Source organism: Apteryx mantelli, chromosome 8, assembly GCF_036417845.1.
Source record: "Apteryx mantelli isolate bAptMan1 chromosome 8, bAptMan1.hap1, whole genome shotgun sequence".
Classification (NCBI taxonomy): domain Eukaryota; kingdom Metazoa; phylum Chordata; class Aves; order Apterygiformes; family Apterygidae; genus Apteryx; species Apteryx mantelli.
In genome coordinates, this window is record NC_089985.1 from 4,684,947 (window position 1) to 4,706,314 (window position 21,368).

Below are 21,368 nucleotides of genomic sequence, written 5' to 3' on the forward strand. Positions count from 1 at the left end.
CACAGTGGTTCCCCATTCTGCGAGGCAGCGAAGAGACACAGTGGTTTTCTTGTTCGCCTGGGAGCGAAGAGACGAAGCAGTCTGCTTGTTCGCCAGGCAGCAAACAGATTAGGCAGTCTCCTTGTTTGTGAGACAGCGAACATCCACTGTGCTCACACATTCTGCGAGGCCGCCAAGAGACACAGTGGTCTGCTTGTTCGTGAGGCAGCGGACAGATGCAGTGGTTTGCCAGACAGCGAGGTAGTGAACAGAGAGAGTGGTTCGCTTGTTTGCGGGGCAGGGATGTTTCGCCATGGTTGGCTTTTTGGTGAGTGGGCGAATAGACGCAGTGATGTGCTTTTTTTGCGAGTCAGCGAAGAGACGAAGCGGTCTGCTTGTTCGCCAGGCAGCGAACAGATTAGGCAGTCTCCTTGTTTGTGACACAGAAAACATCCACAGTGGTTCCTCATTCTGCGAGGCAGCGAACAGAGAGAGCCTTTTGCTTGTTCGCCTGGCAGCGAAGAGACACAGTGGTTTCCTTGTTCGCCAGGCAGCGAAGAGACAAAGCGGTCTGCTTGTTTGCCAGGCGGTGGACAGATTAGGCAGTCTCCTTGTTTGTGAGACAGCGAACATCCACAGTGGTTCCTCATTCTGCGAGGCAGCGAACAGAGAGAGCCTTTTGCTTGTTCGCCTGGCAGCGAAGAGATTAGGCAGTCTCCTTGTTTGTGAGACAGCGAACATCCACGGTGGTCACTCCTTCTGCGAGGCAGCGAAGAGACAGAGCCTTTTGCTTGTTCGCCTGGCAGCGAAGAGACGAAGCGGTCTGCTTGTTCGCCAGGCAGCAAACAGATTAGGCAGTCTCCTTGTTTGTGAGACAGCGAACATCCACAGTGCTCACTCATTGTGCGAGGCAGCGAAGAGAAACCGCCTTTTGCTTGTTCGCCAGGCAGCGAAGAAACGCAGTGGTTTGCTTGTTCGCCAGGCAGCCAAGAGACAAAGCGGTTTGCTTGTTCGCCAGACAGTTGGCAGATTAGGCAGTCTCCTTGTTTGTGAGACAGCGAAAATCCACAGTGCTTCCTCATTCTGCGAGGCAGCGAAGAGACACAGCGGTTTGCTTGTTCACCAGGCAGTGAAGAGACGAAGCAGTCTGCTTGTTCTCCAGGCACTGGACAGATTAGGCAGTCTCCTTGTTTTTGAGACAGCGAACATCCACAGTGGTTCCCCGTTCTGCGAGGCAGCGAAGAGACACAGTGGTTTTCTTGTTCGCCTGGGAGCGAAGAGACGAAGCAGTCTGCTTGTTCGCCAGGCACTGGACAGATTAGGCAGTCTCCTTGTTTGTGAGACAGCGAACATCCACAGTGGTTCCTCATTCTGCGAGGCAGCGAACAGAGAAAGCCTTTTGCTTGTTCGCCTGGCAGCGAAGAGACGAAGCGGTCTGCTTGTTCGCCAGGCAGCGAACAGATTAGGCAGTCTCCTTTTTTGTGAGACAGCGAACATCCACGGTCGTCACTCCTTCTGCGAGGCAGCGAAGAGACAGAGCCTTTTGCTTGTTCGCCTGGCAGCGAAGAGACGAAGCGGTCTGCTTGTTCGCCAGGCAGCAAACAGATTAGGCAGTCTCCTTGTTTGTGAGACAGCGAACATCCACAGTGGTCACTCATTGTGCGAGGCAGCGAAGAGACACAGTGGTTTGCTTGTTCGCCAGGCAGCGAAGAAACGCAGCGGTTTGCTTGTTCGCCAGGCAGCGAACAGATTAGGCAGTCTCCTTGTTTGTGAGACAGAAAACATCCACAGTGGTCACTCCTTCTGCGAGGCAGTGAAGAGACAGAGTGGTCTGCTTGTTCGCCAGGCAGCGAACAGATTAGGCAGTCTCCTTGTTTGTGAGACAGCGAACATCCACAGTGGCTCCTCAATCTGCCAGGCAGCCAAAAGACGCAGCGGTCGGCTTGTTCGCTGGCACTGGACAGATTAGGCAGTCTCCTTGTTTGTGAGACAGCGAACATCCACTGTGGTTCCCCATTCTGCGAGGCAGCGAAGAGACACAGTGTTTTTCTTGTTCGCCTGGGAGCGAAGAGACGAAGCAGTCTGCTTGTTCGCCAGGCACTGGACAGATTAGGCATTCTCCTTGTTTGTGAGACAGCGAACATCCACTGTGGTTCCTCATTCTGCGAGGCAGCAAACAGAGAGAGCCTTTTGCTTGTTCGCCTGGCAGCGAAGAGACGAAGCGGTCTGCTTGTTCGCCAGGCAGCGAAAAGATTAGGCAGTCTCCTTGTTTGTGAGACAGCGAACATCCACGGTGGTCACTCATTCTGCGAGGCAGCCAAGAGACACAGTGGTCTGCTTGTTCGTGAGGCAGCGGACAGATGCAGTGGTTTGCCAGACAGCGAGGTAGTGAACAGAGAGAGTGGTTCGCTTGTTTGCGGGGCAGGGATGTTTCGCCGTGGTTGGCTTTTTGGTGAGTAGGCGAATAGACGCAGTGATGTGCTTTTTTTTGCGAGTCAGCGAAGAGACGAAGCGGTCTGCTTGTTCGCCAGGCAGCGAACAGATCAGGCAGTCTCCTTGTTTGTGAGACAGCGAACATCCACAGTGGTTTCTCATTCTGCCAGGCAGCCAAAAGACGCAGCGGTCGGCTTGTTCGCCAGGCACTGGACAGATTAGGCAGTCTCCTTGTTTGTGAGACAGCGAATATCCACAGTGGTTCCTCATTCTGCGAGGCAGCGAACAGAGAGAGCCTTTTGCTTGTTCACCTGGCAGCGAAGAGACGAAGCGGTCTGCTTGTTCGCCAGGCAGCAAACAGATTAGGCAGTCTCCTTGTTTGTGAGACAGCGAACATCCACAGTGGTTCCTCATTCTGCCAGGCAGCGAAGAGACAGAGCGTTTTGCTTCTTCGCCTGGCAGCGAAGAGACACAGCGGTTTGCTTGTTCGCCAGGCAGTGAAGAGACGAAGCAGTCTGCTTGTTCTTCATGCAGCGAAAAGATTAGGCAGTCTCCTTGTTTGTGAGACAGTCAACATCCACAGTGGTTCCCCATTCTGCGAGGCAGCGAAGAGACACAGTGGTTTTCTTGTTCGCCTGGGAGCGAAGAGACGAAGCAGTCTGCTTGTTCGCCAGGCAGCAAACAGATTAGGCAGTCTCCTTGTTTGTGAGACAGCGAACATCCACTGTGCTCACACATTCTGCGAGGCCGCCAAGAGACACAGTGGTCTGCTTGTTCGTGAGGCAGCGGACAGATGCAGTGGTTTGCCAGACAGCGAGGTAGTGAACAGAGAGAGTGGTTCGCTTGTTTGCGGGGCAGGGATGTTTCGCCATGGTTGGCTTTTTGGTGAGTGGGCGAATAGACGCAGTGATGTGCTTTTTTTTGCGAGTCAGCGAAGAGACGAAGCGGTCTGCTTGTTCGCCAGGCAGCGAACAGATTAGGCAGTCTCCTTGTTTGTGACACAGAAAACATCCACAGTGGTTCCTCATTCTGCGAGGCAGCGAACAGAGAGAGCCTTTTGCTTGTTCGCCTGGCAGCGAAGAGACACAGTGGTTTCCTTGTTCGCCAGGCAGCGAAGAGACAAAGCGGTCTGCTTGTTTGCCAGGCGGTGGACAGATTAGGCAGTCTCCTTGTTTGTGAGACAGCGAACATCCACAGTGGTTCCTCATTCTGCGAGGCAGCGAACAGAGAGAGCCTTTTGCTTGTTCGCCTGGCAGCGAAGAGATTAGGCAGTCTCCTTGTTTGTGAGACAGCGAACATCCACGGTGGTCACTCCTTCTGCGAGGCAGCGAAGAGACAGAGCCTTTTGCTTGTTCGCCTGGCAGCGAAGAGACGAAGCGGTCTGCTTGTTCGCCAGGCAGCAAACAGATTAGGCAGTCTCCTTGTTTGTGAGACAGCGAACATCCACAGTGCTCACTCATTGTGCGAGGCAGCGAAGAGAAACCGCCTTTTGCTTGTTCGCCAGGCAGCGAAGAAACGCAGTGGTTTGCTTGTTCGCCAGGCAGCCAAGAGACAAAGCGGTTTGCTTGTTCGCCAGACAGTTGGCAGATTAGGCAGTCTCCTTGTTTGTGAGACAGCGAAAATCCACAGTGCTTCCTCATTCTGCGAGGCAGCGAAGAGACACAGCGGTTTGCTTGTTCACCAGGCAGTGAAGAGACGAAGCAGTCTGCTTGTTCTCCAGGCACTGGACAGATTAGGCAGTCTCCTTGTTTTTGAGACAGCGAACATCCACAGTGGTTCCCCGTTCTGCGAGGCAGCGAAGAGACACAGTGGTTTTCTTGTTCGCCTGGGAGCGAAGAGACGAAGCAGTCTGCTTGTTCGCCAGGCACTGGACAGATTAGGCAGTCTCCTTGTTTGTGAGACAGCGAACATCCACAGTGGTTCCTCATTCTGCGAGGCAGCGAACAGAGAAAGCCTTTTGCTTGTTCGCCTGGCAGCGAAGAGACGAAGCGGTCTGCTTGTTCGCCAGGCAGCGAACAGATTAGGCAGTCTCCTTTTTTGTGAGACAGCGAACATCCACGGTCGTCACTCCTTCTGCGAGGCAGCGAAGAGACAGAGCCTTTTGCTTGTTCGCCTGGCAGCGAAGAGACGAAGCGGTCTGCTTGTTCGCCAGGCAGCAAACAGATTAGGCAGTCTCCTTGTTTGTGAGACAGCGAACATCCACAGTGGTCACTCATTGTGCGAGGCAGCGAAGAGACACAGTGGTTTGCTTGTTCGCCAGGCAGCGAAGAAACGCAGCGGTTTGCTTGTTCGCCAGGCAGCGAACAGATTAGGCAGTCTCCTTGTTTGTGAGACAGAAAACATCCACAGTGGTCACTCCTTCTGCGAGGCAGTGAAGAGACAGAGTGGTCTGCTTGTTCGCCAGGCAGCGAACAGATTAGGCAGTCTCCTTGTTTGTGAGACAGCGAACATCCACAGTGGCTCCTCATTCTGCTAGACAGCGAAAGGACAGAGCGTAACGCTTGTTCGCCTGGCAGCGAAGAGACAAAGCGGTTTGCTTGTTCGCCAGACAGTGGGCAGATTAGGCAGTCTCCTTGTTTGTGCCACAGAAAACATCCACAGTGGTTCCTCATTCTGCGAGACAGTGAACAGACAGAGCCTTTTGCTTGTTCTCCAGACAGTGGGCAGATTAGGCAGTCTCCTTGTTTGTGAGACAGCGAACATCCACAGTGGTTCCTCATTCTGCGAGGCAGCGAACAGAGAGAGAGCCTTTTGCTTGTTCGCCTGGCAGCGAAGAGACACAGTGGTTTCCTTGTTCGCCAGGCAGCGAAGAGACAAAGCGGTCTGCTTGTTTGCCAGGCGGTGGACAGATTAGGCAGTCTCCTTGTTTGTGAGACAGCGAACATCCACAGTGGTTCCCCATTCTGCGAGGCAGCCAAGAGACACAGTGTTTTTCTTGGTCGCCTGGGAGCGAAGAGACGAAGCGGTCTGCTTTTTCGCCATGCACTGGACAGATTAGGCAGTCTCCTTGTTTGTGAGACAGCGAACATCCACAGTGGTCACTCCTTCTGCGAGGCAGCGAACAGAGAGAGCCTTTTGCTTGTTCACCTGGCAGCGAAGAGACGAAGCGGTCTGCTTGTTCGACAGGCAGCAAACAGATTAGGCAGTCTCCTTGTTTGTGAGACAGCGAACATCCACACTGGTCACTCATTGTGCGAGGCAGCGAAGAGACACAGCGGTTTGCTTGTTCGCCAGGCAGCCAAGAGACAAAGCGGTTTGCTTATTCGCCAGACAGTTGGCAGATTAGGCAGTCTCCTTGTTTGTGAGACAGCGAAAATCCACAGTGCTTCCTCATTCTGCGAGGCAGCGAAGAGACAGAGCGTTTTGCTTGTTCGCCTGGCAGCGAAGAGACACAGCGGTTTGCTTGTTCACCAGGCAGTGAAGAGACGAAGCAGTCTGCTTGTTCTCCAGGCAGCGAAAATATTAGGCAGTCTCCTTGTTTGTGAGACAGTGAACATCCACTGTGGTTCCCCATTCTGCGAGGCAGCGAAGAGACACAGTGTTTTTCTTGTTCGCCTGGGAGCGAAGAGACGAAGCAGTCTGCTTGTTCGCCAGGCACTGGACAGATTAGGCATTCTCCTTGTTTGTGAGACAGCGAACATCCACTGTGGTTCCTCATTCTGCGAGGCAGCAAACAGAGAGAGCCTTTTGCTTGTTCGCCTGGCAGCGAAGAGACGAAGCGGTCTGCTTGTTCGCCAGGCAGCGAAAAGATTAGGCAGTCTCCTTGTTTGTGAGACAGCGAACATCCACGGTGGTCACTCATTCTGCGAGGCAGCCAAGAGACACAGTGGTCTGCTTGTTCGTGAGGCAGCGGACAGATGCAGTGGTTTGCCAGACAGCGAGGTAGTGAACAGAGAGAGTGGTTCGCTTGTTTGCGGGGCAGGGATGTTTCGCCATGGTTGGCTTTTTGGTGAGTGGGCGAATAGACGCAGTGATGTGCTTTTTTTTGCGAGTCAGCGAAGAGACGAAGCGGTCTGCTTGTTCGCCAGGCAGCGAACAGATCAGGCAGTCTCCTTGTTTGTGAGACAGCGAACATCCACAGTGGTTCCTCATTCTGCCAGGCAGCCAAGAGACCTAGCGTTCTGCTTGTTCGCCATGCAGCGAAGAGATTAGGCACTCTCCTTGTTTGTGAGACAGCGAACATCCAGAGTGGTCACTCATTCTGCGAGGCAGCGAATTGGCACAGCGTTCTGCTTCTTCGCCAAGCAGTGGACAGATTAGGTAGTCTCCTTGTTTGTGAGACAGCGAACATCCACAGTGGTCACTCATTCTCCGAGGCAGCCAAGAGACACAGCGGTCTGCTTGCTCGCCATGCAGCGAAGAGACGCAGCGGTCTGCTTGTTCGCCAGGCAGCGAACAGATTCCGCATTCTCCTTTTTTGTGAGACAGCGAACATCCACAGTGGTCACTCATTGTGCGAGGTAGCGAAAAGACACAGCGGTTTGCTTTTTCGCCAGGCAGCGAAGAGACGAAGCGTTTTGCTTGCTCGCCAGGCAGTGGACAGATTAGGCAGTCTCCGTGTTTGTGAGACAGCCAACATCCACAGTGGTCACTCATTCTGCGAGGCAGCGAACAGATGCAGTGGTTTGCTTGATGGCGAGGCAGTGAACAGAGAGAGCGGTTCGCTTTTTTGCGAGGCAGCAAAGAGAAACGTCAGTCTGCTTGCTCGCCAGGCAGCGAAGAGACGCAGCGGTCTGCTTGTTCGCCAGGCAGTGAACAGATGAGGCAGTCTCCGTGTTCGTGAGACAGCCAACATCCACAGTGGTCACTCATTCTGCGAGGCAGCGAACAGATGCAGCCGTTTGCTTGTCCACTAGATGGCGTAGTGGCATCACGGATTGCTTTTTCGCCTGGAAGAGACCCGATGCAGCACTTTGCCAGCTGGCGAGGCAGCGAACAGACGCAGCAGTCTGCTGCTTTGTGAGACAGCGAACATCCACGGTGGTTAGTTATTCTGCGAAGCAGCGAAGAGACGCAGCGCTTAGTTAGTTCTCCAGGCCCTGAACACATGCAACGGTTCACTTGCTGGCAACGCAGCGAGGAGAGGCAGCGGTCTGCTTGTTCGCCAGGCAGCGAAGAGACGCAGCGGTCTGCTTGTTCGCCAGCAGCGAACAGATTGGGCAGTCTCCTTGTTTGTGAGACAGAAAACATCCACAGTGGTTCCTCATTCTGCGAAGCAGCGAAGACGCAGAGTGGTCTGCTTGTTCGCCAGGCAGTGGACAGATTAGGCAGTCTCCTTGTTTGTGAGACAGCAAACATCCACAGTGGTTCCTCATTCTGCGAAGCAGCGAAGAGACAGAGTGGTCTGCTTGTTCGCCAGGCAGCGAACAGATTAGGCAGTCTCCTTGTTTGTGAGACAGCGAACATCCACAGTGGCTCCTCATTCTGCTAGACAGCGAAAGGACAGAGCGTAACGCTTGTTCGCCTGGCAGCGAAGAGACAAAGCGGTTTGCTTGTTCGCCAGACAGTGGGCAGATTAGGCAGTCTCCTTGTTTGTGCCACAGAAAACATCCACAGTGGTTCCTCATTCTGCGAGACAGTGAACAGACAGAGCCTTTTGCTTGTTCTCCAGACAGTGGGCAGATTAGGCAGTCTCCTTGTTTGTGAGACAGCGAACATCCACAGTGGTTCCTCATTCTGCGAGGCAGCGAACAGAGAGAGCCTTTTGCTTGTTCGCCTGGCAGCGAAGAGACACAGTGGTTTCCTTGTTCGCCAGGCAGCGAAGAGACAAAGCGGTCTGCTTGTTTGCCAGGCGGTGGACAGATTAGGCAGTCTCCTTGTTTGTGAGACAGCGAACATCCACAGTGGTTCCCCATTCTGCGAGGCAGCCAAGAGACACAGTGTTTTTCTTGGTCGCCTGGGAGCGAAGAGACGAAGCGGTCTGCTTGTTCGCCAGGCACTGGACAGATTAGGCAGTCTCCTTGTTTGTGAGACAGCGAACATCCACACTGGTCACTCATTGTGCGAGGCAGCGAAGAGACACAGCGGTTTGCTTGTTCACCAGGCAGCGAAGAAACGCAGCGGTTTGCTTGTTCGCCAGGCAGCCAAGAGACAAAGCGGTTTGCTTATTCGCCAGACAGTTGGCAGATTAGGCAGTCTCCTTGTTTGTGAGACAGCGAAAATCCACAGTGCTTCCTCATTCTGCGAGGCAGCGAAGAGACAGAGCGTTTTGCTTGTTCGCCTGGCAGCGAAGAGACACAGCGGTTTGCTTGTTCACCAGGCAGTGAAGAGACGAAGCAGTCTGCTTGTTCTCCAGGCAGCGAAAATATTAGGCAGTCTCCTTGTTTGTGAGACAGCGAACATCCACTGTGGTTCCCCATTCTGCGAGGCAGCGAAGAGACACAGTGTTTTTCTTGTTCGCCTGGGAGCGAAGAGACGAAGCAGTCTGCTTGTTCGCCAGGCACTGGACAGATTAGGCATTCTCCTTGTTTGTGAGACAGCGAACATCCACGGTGGTCACTCATTCTGCGAGGCAGCCAAGAGACACAGTGGTCTGCTTGTTCGTGAGGCAGCGGACAGATGCAGTGGTTTGCCAGACAGCGAGGTAGTGAACAGAGAGAGTGGTTCGCTTGTTTGCGGGGCAGGGATGTTTCGCCATGGTTGGCTTTTTGGTGAGTAGGCGAATAGACGCAGTGATGTGCTTTTTTTTGCGAGTCAGCGAAGAGACGAAGCGGTCTGCTTGTTCGCCAGGCAGCGAACAGATCAGGCAGTCTCCTTGTTTGTGAGACAGCGAACATCCACAGTGGTTTCTCATTCTGCCAGGCAGCCAAAAGACGCAGCGGTCGGCTTGTTCGCCAGGCACTGGACAGATTAGGCAGTCTCCTTGTTTGTGAGACAGCGAATATCCACAGTGGTTCCTCATTCTGCGAGGCAGCGAACAGAGAGAGCCTTTTGCTTGTTCACCTGGCAGCGAAGAGACGAAGCGGTCTGCTTGTTCGCCAGGCAGCAAACAGATTAGGCAGTCTCCTTGTTTGTGAGACAGCGAACATCCACAGTGGTTCCTCATTCTGCGAGGCAGCCAAGAGACCTAGCGTTCTGCTTGTTCGCCATGCAGCGAAGAGATTAGGCACTCTCCTTGTTTGTGAGACAGCGAACATCCAGAGTGGTCACTCATTCTGCGAGGCAGCGAATTGGCACAGCGTTCTGCTTCTTCGCCAAGCAGTGGACAGATTAGGTAGTCTCCTTGTTTGTGAGACAGCGAACATCCACAGTGGTCACTCATTCTCCGAGGCAGCCAAGAGACACAGCGGTCTGCTTGCTCGCCATGCAGCGAAGAGACGCAGCGGTCTGCTTGTTCGCCAGGCAGCGAACAGATTCCGCATTCTCCTTTTTTGTGAGACAGCGAACATCCACAGTGGTCACTCATTGTGCGAGGTAGCGAAAAGACACAGCGGTTTGCTTTTTCGCCAGGCAGCGAAGAGACGAAGCGTTTTGCTTGCTCGCCAGGCAGTGGACAGATTAGGCAGTCTCCGTGTTTGTGAGACAGCCAACATCCACAGTGGTCACTCATTCTGCGAGGCAGCGAACAGATGCAGTGGTTTGCTTGATGGCGAGGCAGTGAACAGAGAGAGCGGTTCGCTTTTTTGCGAGGCAGCAAAGAGAAACGTCAGTCTGCTTGCTCGCCAGGCAGCGAAGAGACGCAGCGGTCTGCTTGTTCGCCAGGCAGCGAACAGATCAGGCAGTCTCCTTGTTTGTGAGACAGCGAACATCCACAGTGGTTCCTCATTCTGCGAGGCAGCCAAGAGACCTAGCGTTCTGCTTGTTCGCCATGCAGCGAAGAGATTAGGCACTCTCCTTGTTTGTGAGACAGCGAACATCCAGAGTGGTCACTCATTCTGCGAGGCAGCGAATTGGCACAGCGTTCTGCTTCTTCGCCAAGCAGTGGACAGATTAGGTAGTCTCCTTGTTTGTGAGACAGCGAACATCCACAGTGGTCACTCATTCTCCGAGGCAGCCAAGAGACACAGCGGTCTGCTTGCTCGCCATGCAGCGAAGAGACGCAGCGGTCTGCTTGTTCGCCAGGCAGCGAACAGATTCCGCATTCTCCTTTTTTGTGAGACAGCGAACATCCACAGTGGTCACTCATTGTGCGAGGTAGCGAAAAGACACAGCGGTTTGCTTTTTCGCCAGGCAGCGAAGAGACGAAGCGTTTTGCTTGCTCGCCAGGCAGTGGACAGATTAGGCAGTCTCCGTGTTTGTGAGACAGCCAACATCCACAGTGGTCACTCATTCTGCGAGGCAGCGAACAGATGCAGTGGTTTGCTTGATGGCGAGGCAGTGAACAGAGAGAGCGGTTCGCTTTTTTGCGAGGCAGCAAAGAGAAACGTCAGTCTGCTTGCTCGCCAGGCAGCGAAGAGACGCAGCGGTCTGCTTGTTCGCCAGGCAGTGAACAGATGAGGCAGTCTCCGTGTTCGTGAGACAGCCAACATCCACAGTGGTCACTCATTCTGCGAGGCAGCGAACAGATGCAGCCGTTTGCTTGTCCACTAGATGGCGTAGTGGCATCACGGATTGCTTTTTCGCCTGGAAGAGACCCGATGCAGCACTTTGCCAGCTGGCGAGGCAGCGAACAGACGCAGCAGTCTGCTGCTTTGTGAGACAGCGAACATCCACGGTGGTTAGTTATTCTGCGAAGCAGCGAAGAGACGCAGCGCTTAGTTAGTTCTCCAGGCCCTGAACACATGCAACGGTTCACTTGCTGGCAACGCAGCGAGGAGAGGCAGCGGTCTGCTTGTTCGCCAGGCAGTGGACAGATTAGGCAGTCTCCGTGTTTGTGAGACAGCCAACATCCACAGTGGTCACTCATTCTGCGAGGCAGCGAACAGATGCAGTGGTTTGCTGGATCGTGAGGCAGTGAACAGAGAGAGCGGTTCGCTTCTTTGCGAGGTAGGGAACATTCGCCGTGGTTGGCTTTTTTGTGACTGGGCGAATAGAGGCAGTGATGTGCTTTTTTGCGAGGCAGCGAAGAGACGCAGCAGTCTGCTTGTTCGCCAGGCAGTGAACAGATGAGGCAGTCTCCTTTTTTGTGAGACAGCGAACATCCACAGTGGTCACGCATTCTGCGAGGCAGCGAAGAGACACAGCGGTCTGCTTGTTCGCCAGGCAGCGAAGAGATTAGCCAGTCTCCTTGTTTGTGAGACAGTGAACATCCACAGTGGTCACTCATTGTGCGAGGCAGCGAAGAGAAACCGCCTTTTGCTTGTTCGCCAGGCAGCGAAGAAACGCAGTGGTTTGCTTGTTCGCCAGGCAGCCAAGAGACAAAGCGGTTTGCTTGTTCGCCAGACAGTTGGCAGATTAGGCAGTCTCCTTGTTTGTGAGACAGCGAAAATCCACAGTGCTTCCTCATTCTGCGAGGCAGCGAAGAGACACAGCGGTTTGCTTGTTCACCAGGCAGTGAAGAGACGAAGCAGTCTGCTTGTTCTCCAGGCACTGGACAGATTAGGCAGTCTCCTTGTTTGTGAGACAGCGAACATCCACAGTGGTTCCTCATTCTGCGAGGCAGCGAACAGAGAAAGCCTTTTGCTTGTTCGCCTGGCAGCGAAGAGACGAAGCGGTCTGCTTGTTCGCCAGGCAGCGAACAGATTAGGCAGTCTCCTTGTTTGTGAGACAGAAAACATCCACAGTGGTCACTCCTTCTGCGAGGCAGTGAAGAGACAGAGTGGTCTGCTTGTTCGCCAGGCAGCGAACAGATTAGGCAGTCTCCTTGTTTGTGAGACAGCGAACATCCACAGTGGCTCCTCATTCTGCTAGACAGCGAAAGGACAGAGCGTAACGCTTGTTCGCCTGGCAGCGAAGAGACAAAGCGGTTTGCTTGTTCGCCAGACAGTGGGCAGATTAGGCAGTCTCCTTGTTTGTGCCACAGAAAACATCCACAGTGGTTCCTCATTCTGCGAGACAGTGAACAGACAGAGCCTTTTGCTTGTTCTCCAGACAGTGGGCAGATTAGGCAGTCTCCTTGTTTGTGAGACAGCGAACATCCACAGTGGTTCCTCATTCTGCGAGGCAGCGAACAGAGAGAGCCTTTTGCTTGTTCGCCTGGCAGCGAAGAGACACAGTGGTTTCCTTGTTCGCCAGGCAGCGAAGAGACAAAGCGGTCTGCTTGTTTGCCAGGCGGTGGACAGATTAGGCAGTCTCCTTGTTTGTGAGACAGCGAACATCCACTGTGGTTCCCCATTCTGCGAGGCAGCCAAGAGACACAGCGGTCTGCTTGTTCGCCAGGCAGCGAAGAGATTAGCCAGTCTCCTTGTTTGTGAGACAGTGAACATCCACAGTGGTCACTCATTGTGCGAGGCAGCGAAGAGAAACCGCCTTTTGCTTGTTCGCCAGGCAGCGAAGAAACGCAGTGGTTTGCTTGTTCGCCAGGCAGCCAAGAGACAAAGCGGTTTGCTTGTTCGCCAGACAGTTGGCAGATTAGGCAGTCTCCTTGTTTGTGAGACAGCGAAAATCCACAGTGCTTCCTCATTCTGCGAGGCAGCGAAGAGACACAGCGGTTTGCTTGTTCACCAGGCAGTGAAGAGACGAAGCAGTCTGCTTGTTCTCCAGGCACTGGACAGATTAGGCAGTCTCCTTGTTTGTGAGACAGCGAACATCCACAGTGGTTCCTCATTCTGCGAGGCAGCGAACAGAGAAAGCCTTTTGCTTGTTCGCCTGGCAGCGAAGAGACGAAGCGGTCTGCTTGTTCGCCAGGCAGCGAACAGATTAGGCAGTCTCCTTGTTTGTGAGACAGAAAACATCCACAGTGGTCACTCCTTCTGCGAGGCAGTGAAGAGACAGAGTGGTCTGCTTGTTCGCCAGGCAGCGAACAGATTAGGCAGTCTCCTTGTTTGTGAGACAGCGAACATCCACAGTGGCTCCTCATTCTGCTAGACAGCGAAAGGACAGAGCGTAACGCTTGTTCGCCTGGCAGCGAAGAGACAAAGCGGTTTGCTTGTTCGCCAGACAGTGGGCAGATTAGGCAGTCTCCTTGTTTGTGCCACAGAAAACATCCACAGTGGTTCCTCATTCTGCGAGACAGTGAACAGACAGAGCCTTTTGCTTGTTCTCCAGACAGTGGGCAGATTAGGCAGTCTCCTTGTTTGTGAGACAGCGAACATCCACAGTGGTTCCTCATTCTGCGAGGCAGCGAACAGAGAGAGCCTTTTGCTTGTTCGCCTGGCAGCGAAGAGACACAGTGGTTTCCTTGTTCGCCAGGCAGCGAAGAGACAAAGCGGTCTGCTTGTTTGCCAGGCGGTGGACAGATTAGGCAGTCTCCTTGTTTGTGAGACAGCGAACATCCACTGTGGTTCCCCATTCTGCGAGGCAGCCAAGAGACACAGTGTTTTTCTTGGTCGCCTGGGAGCGAAGAGACGAAGCGGTCTGCTTGTTCGCCAGGCACTGGACAGATTAGGCAGTCTCCTTGTTTGTGAGACAGCGAACATCCACAGTGGTCACTCCTTCTGCGAGGCAGCGAACAGAGAGAGCCTTTTGCTTGTTCACCTGGCAGCGAAGAGACGAAGCGGTCTGCTTGTTCGACAGGCAGCAAACAGATTAGGCAGTCTCCTTGTTTGTGAGACAGCGAACATCCACACTGGTCACTCATTGTGCGAGGCAGCGAAGAGACACAGCGGTTTGCTTGTTCGCCAGGCAGCCAAGAGACAAAGCGGTTTGCTTATTCGCCAGACAGTTGGCAGATTAGGCAGTCTCCTTGTTTGTGAGACAGCGAAAATCCACAGTGCTTCCTCATTCTGCGAGGCAGCGAAGAGACAGAGCGTTTTGCTTGTTTGCCTGGCAGCGAAGAGACACAGCGGTTTGCTTGTTCACCAGGCAGTGAAGAGACGAAGCAGTCTGCTTGTTCTCCAGGCAGCGAAAATATTAGGCAGTCTCCTTGTTTGTGAGACAGTGAACATCCACTGTGGTTCCCCATTCTGCGAGGCAGCGAAGAGACACAGTGTTTTTCTTGTTCGCCTGGGAGCGAAGAGACGAAGCAGTCTGCTTGTTCGCCAGGCACTGGACAGATTAGGCATTCTCCTTGTTTGTGAGACAGCGAATATCCACTGTGGTTCCTCATTCTGCGAGGCAGCAAACAGAGAGAGCCTTTTGCTTGTTCGCCTGGCAGCGAAGAGACGAAGCGGTCTGCTTGTTCGCCAGGCAGCGAAAAGATTAGGCAGTCTCCTTGTTTGTGAGACAGCGAACATCCACGGTGGTCACTCATTCTGCGAGGCAGCCAAGAGACACAGTGGTCTGCTTGTTCGTGAGGCAGCGGACAGATGCAGTGGTTTGCCAGACAGCGAGGTAGTGAACAGAGAGAGTGGTTCGCTTGTTTGCGGGGCAGGGATGTTTCGCCATGGTTGGCTTTTTGGTGAGTAGGCGAATAGACGCAGTGATGTGCTTTTTTTTGCGAGTCAGCGAAGAGACGAAGCGGTCTGCTTGTTCGCCAGGCAGCAAACAGATTAGGCAGTCTCCTTGTTTGTGAGACAGCGAACATCCACAGTGCTCACTCATTGTGCGAGGCAGCGAAGAGAAACCGCCTTTTGCTTGTTCGCCAGGCAGCGAAGAAACGCAGTGGTTTGCTTGTTCGCCAGGCAGCCAAGAGACAAAGCGGTTTGCTTGTTCGCCAGACAGTTGGCAGATTAGGCAGTCTCCTTGTTTGTGAGACAGCGAAAATCCACAGTGCTTCCTCATTCTGCGAGGCAGCGAAGAGACACAGCGGTTTGCTTGTTCACCAGGCAGTGAAGAGACGAAGCAGTCTGCTTGTTCTCCAGGCACTGGACAGATTAGGCAGTCTCCTTGTTTTTGAGACAGCGAACATCCACAGTGGTTCCCCGTTCTGCGAGGCAGCGAAGAGACACAGTGGTTTTCTTGTTCGCCTGGGAGCGAAGAGACGAAGCAGTCTGCTTGTTCGCCAGGCACTGGACAGATTAGGCAGTCTCCTTGTTTGTGAGACAGCGAACATCCACAGTGGTTCCTCATTCTGCGAGGCAGCGAACAGAGAAAGCCTTTTGCTTGTTCGCCTGGCAGCGAAGAGACGAAGCGGTCTGCTTGTTCGCCAGGCAGCGAACAGATTAGGCAGTCTCCTTTTTTGTGAGACAGCGAACATCCACGGTCGTCACTCCTTCCGCGAGGCAGCGAAGAGACAGAGCCTTTTGCTTGTTCGCCTGGCAGCGAAGAGACGAAGCGGTCTGCTTGTTCGCCAGGCAGCAAACAGATTAGGCAGTCTCCTTGTTTGTGAGACAGCGAACATCCACAGTGGTCACTCATTGTGCGAGGCAGCGAAGAGACACAGTGGTTTGCTTGTTCGCCAGGCAGCGAAGAAACGCAGCGGTTTGCTTGTTCGCCAGGCAGCGAACAGATTAGGCAGTCTCCTTGTTTGTGAGACAGTGAACATCCACAGTGGCTCCTCATTCTGCTAGACAGCGAAAGGACAGAGCGTAACGCTTGTTCGCCTGGCAGCGAAGAGACAAAGCGGTTTGCTTGTTCGCCAGACAGTGGGCAGATTAGGCAGTCTCCTTGTTTGTGCCACAGAAAACATCCACAGTGGTTCCTCATTCTGCGAGACAGTGAACAGACAGAGCCTTTTGCTTGTTCTCCAGACAGTGGGCAGATTAGGCAGTCTCCTTGTTTGTGAGACAGCGAACATCCACAGTGGTTCCTCATTCTGCGAGGCAGCGAACAGAGAGAGCCTTTTGCTTGTTCGCCTGGCAGCGAAGAGACACAGTGGTTTCCTTGTTCGCCAGGCAGCGAAGAGACAAAGCGGTCTGCTTGTTTGCCAGGCGGTGGACAGATTAGGCAGTCTCCTTGTTTGTGAGACAGCGAACATCCACAGTGGTTCCCCATTCTGCGAGGCAGCCAAGAGACACAGTGTTTTTCTTGGTCGCCTGGGAGCGAAGAGACGAAGCGGTCTGCTTGTTCGCCAGGCACTGGACAGATTAGGCAGTCTCCTTGTTTGTGAGACAGCGAACATCCACAGTGGTCACTCCTTCTGCGAGGCAGCGAACAGAGAGAGCCTTTTGCTTGTTCACCTGGCAGCGAAGAGACGAAGCGGTCTGCTTGTTCGACAGGCAGCAAACAGATTAGGCAGTCTCCTTGTTTGTGAGACAGCGAACATCCACACTGGTCACTCATTGTGCGAGGCAGCGAAGAGACACAGCGGTTTGCTTGTTCGCCAGGCAGCGAAGAAACGCAGCGGTTTGCTTGTTCGCCAGGCAGCCAAGAGACAAAGCGGTTTGCTTATTCGCCAGACAGTTGGCAGATTAGGCAGTCTCCTTGTTTGTGAGACAGCGAAAATCCACAGTGCTTCCTCATTCTGCGAGGCAGCGAAGAGACAGAGCGTTTTGCTTGTTCGCCTGGCAGCGAAGAGACACAGCGGTTTGCTTGTTCACCAGGCAGTGAAGAGACGAAGCAGTCTGCTTGTTCTCCAGGCAGCGAAAATATTAGGCAGTCTCCTTGTTTGTGAGACAGTGAACATCCACTGTGGTTCCCCATTCTGCGAGGCAGCGAAGAGACACAGTGTTTTTCTTGTTCGCCTGGGAGCGAAGAGACGAAGCAGTCTGCTTGTTCGCCAGGCACTGGACAGATTAGGCATTCTCCTTGTTTGTGAGACAGCGAACATCCACTGTGGTTCCTCATTCTGCGAGGCAGCAAACAGAGAGAGCCTTTTGCTTGTTCGCCTGGCAGCGAAGAGACGAAGCGGTCTGCTTGTTCGCCAGGCAGCGAAAAGATTAGGCAGTCTCCTTGTTTGTGAGACAGCGAACATCCACGGTGTTCCCTCATTCTGCGAGGCAGCCAAGAGACACAGTGGTCTGCTTGTTCGTGAGGCAGCGGACAGATGCAGTGGTTTGCCAGACAGCGAGGTAGTGAACAGAGAGAGTGGTTCGCTTGTTTGCGGGGCAGGGATGTTTCGCCATGGTTGGCTTTTTGGTGAGTAGGCGAATAGACGCAGTGATGTGCTTTTTTTTGCGAGTCAGCGAAGAGACGAAGCGGTCTGCTTGTTCGCCAGGCAGCGAACAGATTAGGCAGTCTCCTTGTTTGTGAGACAGCGAACATCCACAGTGGTTCCTCATTCTGCCAGGCAGCCAAGAGACGCAGCGGTCGGCTTGTTCGCCAGGCAGCGAACAGATTAGGCACTCTCCTTGTTTGTGAGACAGCGAACATCCACAGTGGTCACTCATTCTGCGAGGCAGCCAAGAGACCTAGCGTTCTGCTTGTTCGCCATGCAGCGAAGAGATTAGGCACTCTCCTTGTTTGTGAGACAGCGAACATCCAGAGTGGTCACTCATTCTGCGAGGCAGCGAATTGGCACAGCGTTCTGCTTCTTCGCCAAGCAGTGGACAGATTAGGTAGTCTCCTTGTTTGTGAGACAGCGAACATCCACAGTGGTCACGCATTCTGCGAGGCAGCGAAGAGACACAGCGGTCTGCTTGTTCGCCAGGCAGCGAAGAGATTAGCCAGTCTCCTTGTTTGTGAGACAGCCAACATCCACAGTGGTCACTCATTGTGCGAGGTAGCGAAAAGACACAGCGGTTTGCTTTTTCGCCAGGCAGCGAAGAGACGAAGCGTTTTGCTTGCTCGCCAGGCAGTGGACAGATTAGGCAGTCTCCGTGTTTGTGAGACAGCCAACATCCACAGTGGTCACTCATTCTGCGAGGCAGTGAAGAGACAGAGTGGTCTGCTTGTTCGCCAGGCAGCGAACAGATTAGGCAGTCTCCTTGTTTGTGAGACAGCGAACATCCACAGTGGCTCCTCATTCTGCTAGACAGCGAAAGGACAGAGCGTAACGCTTGTTCGCCTGGCAGCGAAGAGACAAAGCGGTTTGCTTGTTCGCCAGACAGTGGGCAGATTAGGCAGTCTCCTTGTTTGTGCCACAGAAAACATCCACAGTGGTTCCTCATTCTGCGAGACAGTGAACAGACAGAGCCTTTTGCTTGTTCTCCAGACAGTGGGCAGATTAGGCAGTCTCCTTGTTTGTGAGACAGCGAACATCCACAGTGGTTCCTCATTCTGCGAGGCAGCGAACAGAGAGAGCCTTTTGCTTGTTCGCCTGGCAGCGAAGAGACACAGTGGTTTCCTTGTTCGCCAGGCAGCGAAGAGACAAAGCGGTCTGCTTGTTTGCCAGGCGGTGGACAGATTAGGCAGTCTCCTTGTTTGTGAGACAGCGAACATCCACAGTGGTTCCCCATTCTGCGAGGCAGCCAAGAGACACAGTGTTTTTCTTGGTCGCCTGGGAGCGAAGAGACGAAGCGGTCTGCTTGTTCGCCAGGCACTGGACAGATTAGGCAGTCTCCTTGTTTGTGAGACAGCGAACATCCACAGTGGTCACTCCTTCTGCGAGGCAGCGAACAGAGAGAGCCTTTTGCTTGTTCGCCTGGCAGCGAAGAGACACAGTGGTTTCCTTGTTCGCCAGGCAGCGAAGAGACAAAGCGGTCTGCTTGTTCGCCAGGCAGCGAAAAGATTAGGCAGTCTCCTTGTTTGTGAGACAGCGAACATCCACTGTGCTCACACATTCTGCGAGGCCGCCAAGAGACACAGTGGTCTGCTTGTTCGTGAGGCAGCGGACAGATGCAGTGGTTTGCCAGACAGCGAGGTAGTGAACAGAGAGAGTGGTTCGCTTGTTTGCGGGGCAGGGATGTTTCGCCATGGTTGGCTTTTTGGTGAGTGGGCGAATAGACGCAGTGATGTGCTTTTTTTGCGAGTCAGCGAAGAGACGAAGCGGTCTGCTTGTTCGCCAGGCAGCGAACAGATTAGGCAGTCTCCTTGTTTGTGACACAGAAAACATCCACAGTGGTTCCTCATTCTGCGAGGCAGCGAACAGAGAGAGCCTTTTGCTTGTTCGCCTGGCAGCGAAGAGACACAGTGGTTTCCTTGTTCGCCAGGCAGCGAAGAGACAAAGCGGTCTGCTTGTTTGCCAGGCGGTGGACAGATTAGGCAGTCTCCTTGTTTGTGAGACAGCGAACATCCACAGTGGTTCCTCATTCTGCGAGGCAGCGAACAGAGAGAGCCTTTTGCTTGTTCGCCTGGCAGCGAAGAGATTAGGCAGTCTCCTTGTTTGTGAGACAGCGAACATCCACGGTGGTCACTCCTTCTGCGAGGCAGCGAAGAGACAGAGCCTTTTGCTTGTTCGCCAGGCAGCGAAGAAACGCAGTGGTTTGCTTGTTCGCCAGGCAGCCAAGAGACAAAGCGGTTTGCTTGTTCGCCAGACAGTTGGCAGATTAGGCAGTCTCCTTGTTTGTGAGACAGCGAAAATCCACAGTGCTTCCTCATTCTGCGAGGCAGCGAAGAGACACAGCGGTTTGCTTGTTCACCAGGCAGTGAAGAGACGAAGCAGTCTGCTTGTTCTCCAGGCACTGGACAGATTAGGCAGTCTCCTTGTTTTTGAGACAGCGAACATCCACAGTGGTTCCCCGTTCTGCGAGGCAGCGAAGAGACACAGTGGTTTTCTTGTTCGCCTGGGAGCGAAGAGACGAAGCAGTCTGCTTGTTCGCCAGGCACTGGACAGATTAGGCAGTCTCCTTGTTTGTGAGACAGCGAACATCCACAGTGGTTCCTCATTCTGCGAGGCAGCGAACAGAGAAAGCCTTTTGCTTGTTCGCCTGGCAGCGAAGAGACGAAGCGGTCTGCTTGTTCGCCAGGCAGCGAACAGATTAGGCAGTCTCCTTTTTTGTGAGACAGCGAACATCCACGGTCGTCACTCCTTCTGCGAGGCAGCGAAGAGACAGAGCCTTTTGCTTGTTCGCCTGGCAGCGAAGAGACGAAGCGGTCTGCTTGTTCGCCAGGCAGCAAACAGATTAGGCAGTCTCCTTGTTTGTGAGACAGCGAACATCCACAGTGGTCACTCATTGTGCGAGGCAGCGAAGAGACACAGTGGTTTGCTTGTTCGCCAGGCAGCGAAGAAACGCAGCGGTTTGCTTGTTCGCCAGGCAGCGAACAGATTAGGCAGTCTCCTTGTTTGTGAGACAGAAAACATCCACAGTGGTCACTCCTTCTGCGAGGCAGTGAAGAGACAGAGTGGTCTGCTTGTTCGCCAGGCAGCGAACAGATTAGGCAGTCTCCTTGTTTGCGAGACAGCGAACATCCACAGTGGCTCCTCATTCTGCCAGGCAGCCAAAAGACGCAGCGGTCGGCTTGTTCGCCAGGCACTGGACAGATTAGGCAGTCTCCTTGTTTGTGAGACAGCGAACATCCACTGTGGTTCCTCATTCTGCGAGGCAGCAAACAGAGAGAGCCTTTTGCTTGTTCGCCTGGCAGCGAAGAGACGAAGCGGTCTGCTTGTTCGCCAGGCAGCGAAAAGATTAGGCAGTCTCCTTGTTTGTGAGACAGCGAACATCCACGGTGGTCACTCATTCTGCGAGGCAGCCAAGAGACACAGTGGTCTGCTTGTTCGTGAGGCAGCGGACAGATGCAGTGGTTTGCCAGACAGCGAGGTAGTGAACAGAGAGAGTGGTTCGCTTGTTTGCGGGGCAGGGATGTTTCGCCATGGTTGGCTTTTTGGTGAGTAGGCGAATAGACGCAGTGATGTGCTTTTTTTTGCGAGTCAGCGAAGAGACGAAGCGGTCTGCTTGTTCGCCAGGCAGCGAACAGATCAGGCAGTCTCCTTGTTTGTGAGACAGCGAACATCCACAGTGGTTTCTCATTCTGCCAGGCAGCCAAAAGACGCAGCGGTCGGCTTGTTCGCCAGGCACTGGACAGATTAGGCAGTCTCCTTGTTTGTGAGACAGCGAATATCCACAGTGGTTCCTCATTCTGCGAGGCAGCGAACAGAGAGAGCCTTTTGCTTGTTCACCTGGCAGCGAAGAGACGAAGCGGTCTGCTTGTTCGCCAGGCAGCAAACAGATTAGGCAGTCTCCTTGTTTGTGAGACAGCGAACATCCACAGTGGTTCCTCATTCTGCCAGGCAGCGAAGAGACAGAGCGTTTTGCTTCTTCGCCTGGCAGCGAAGAGACACA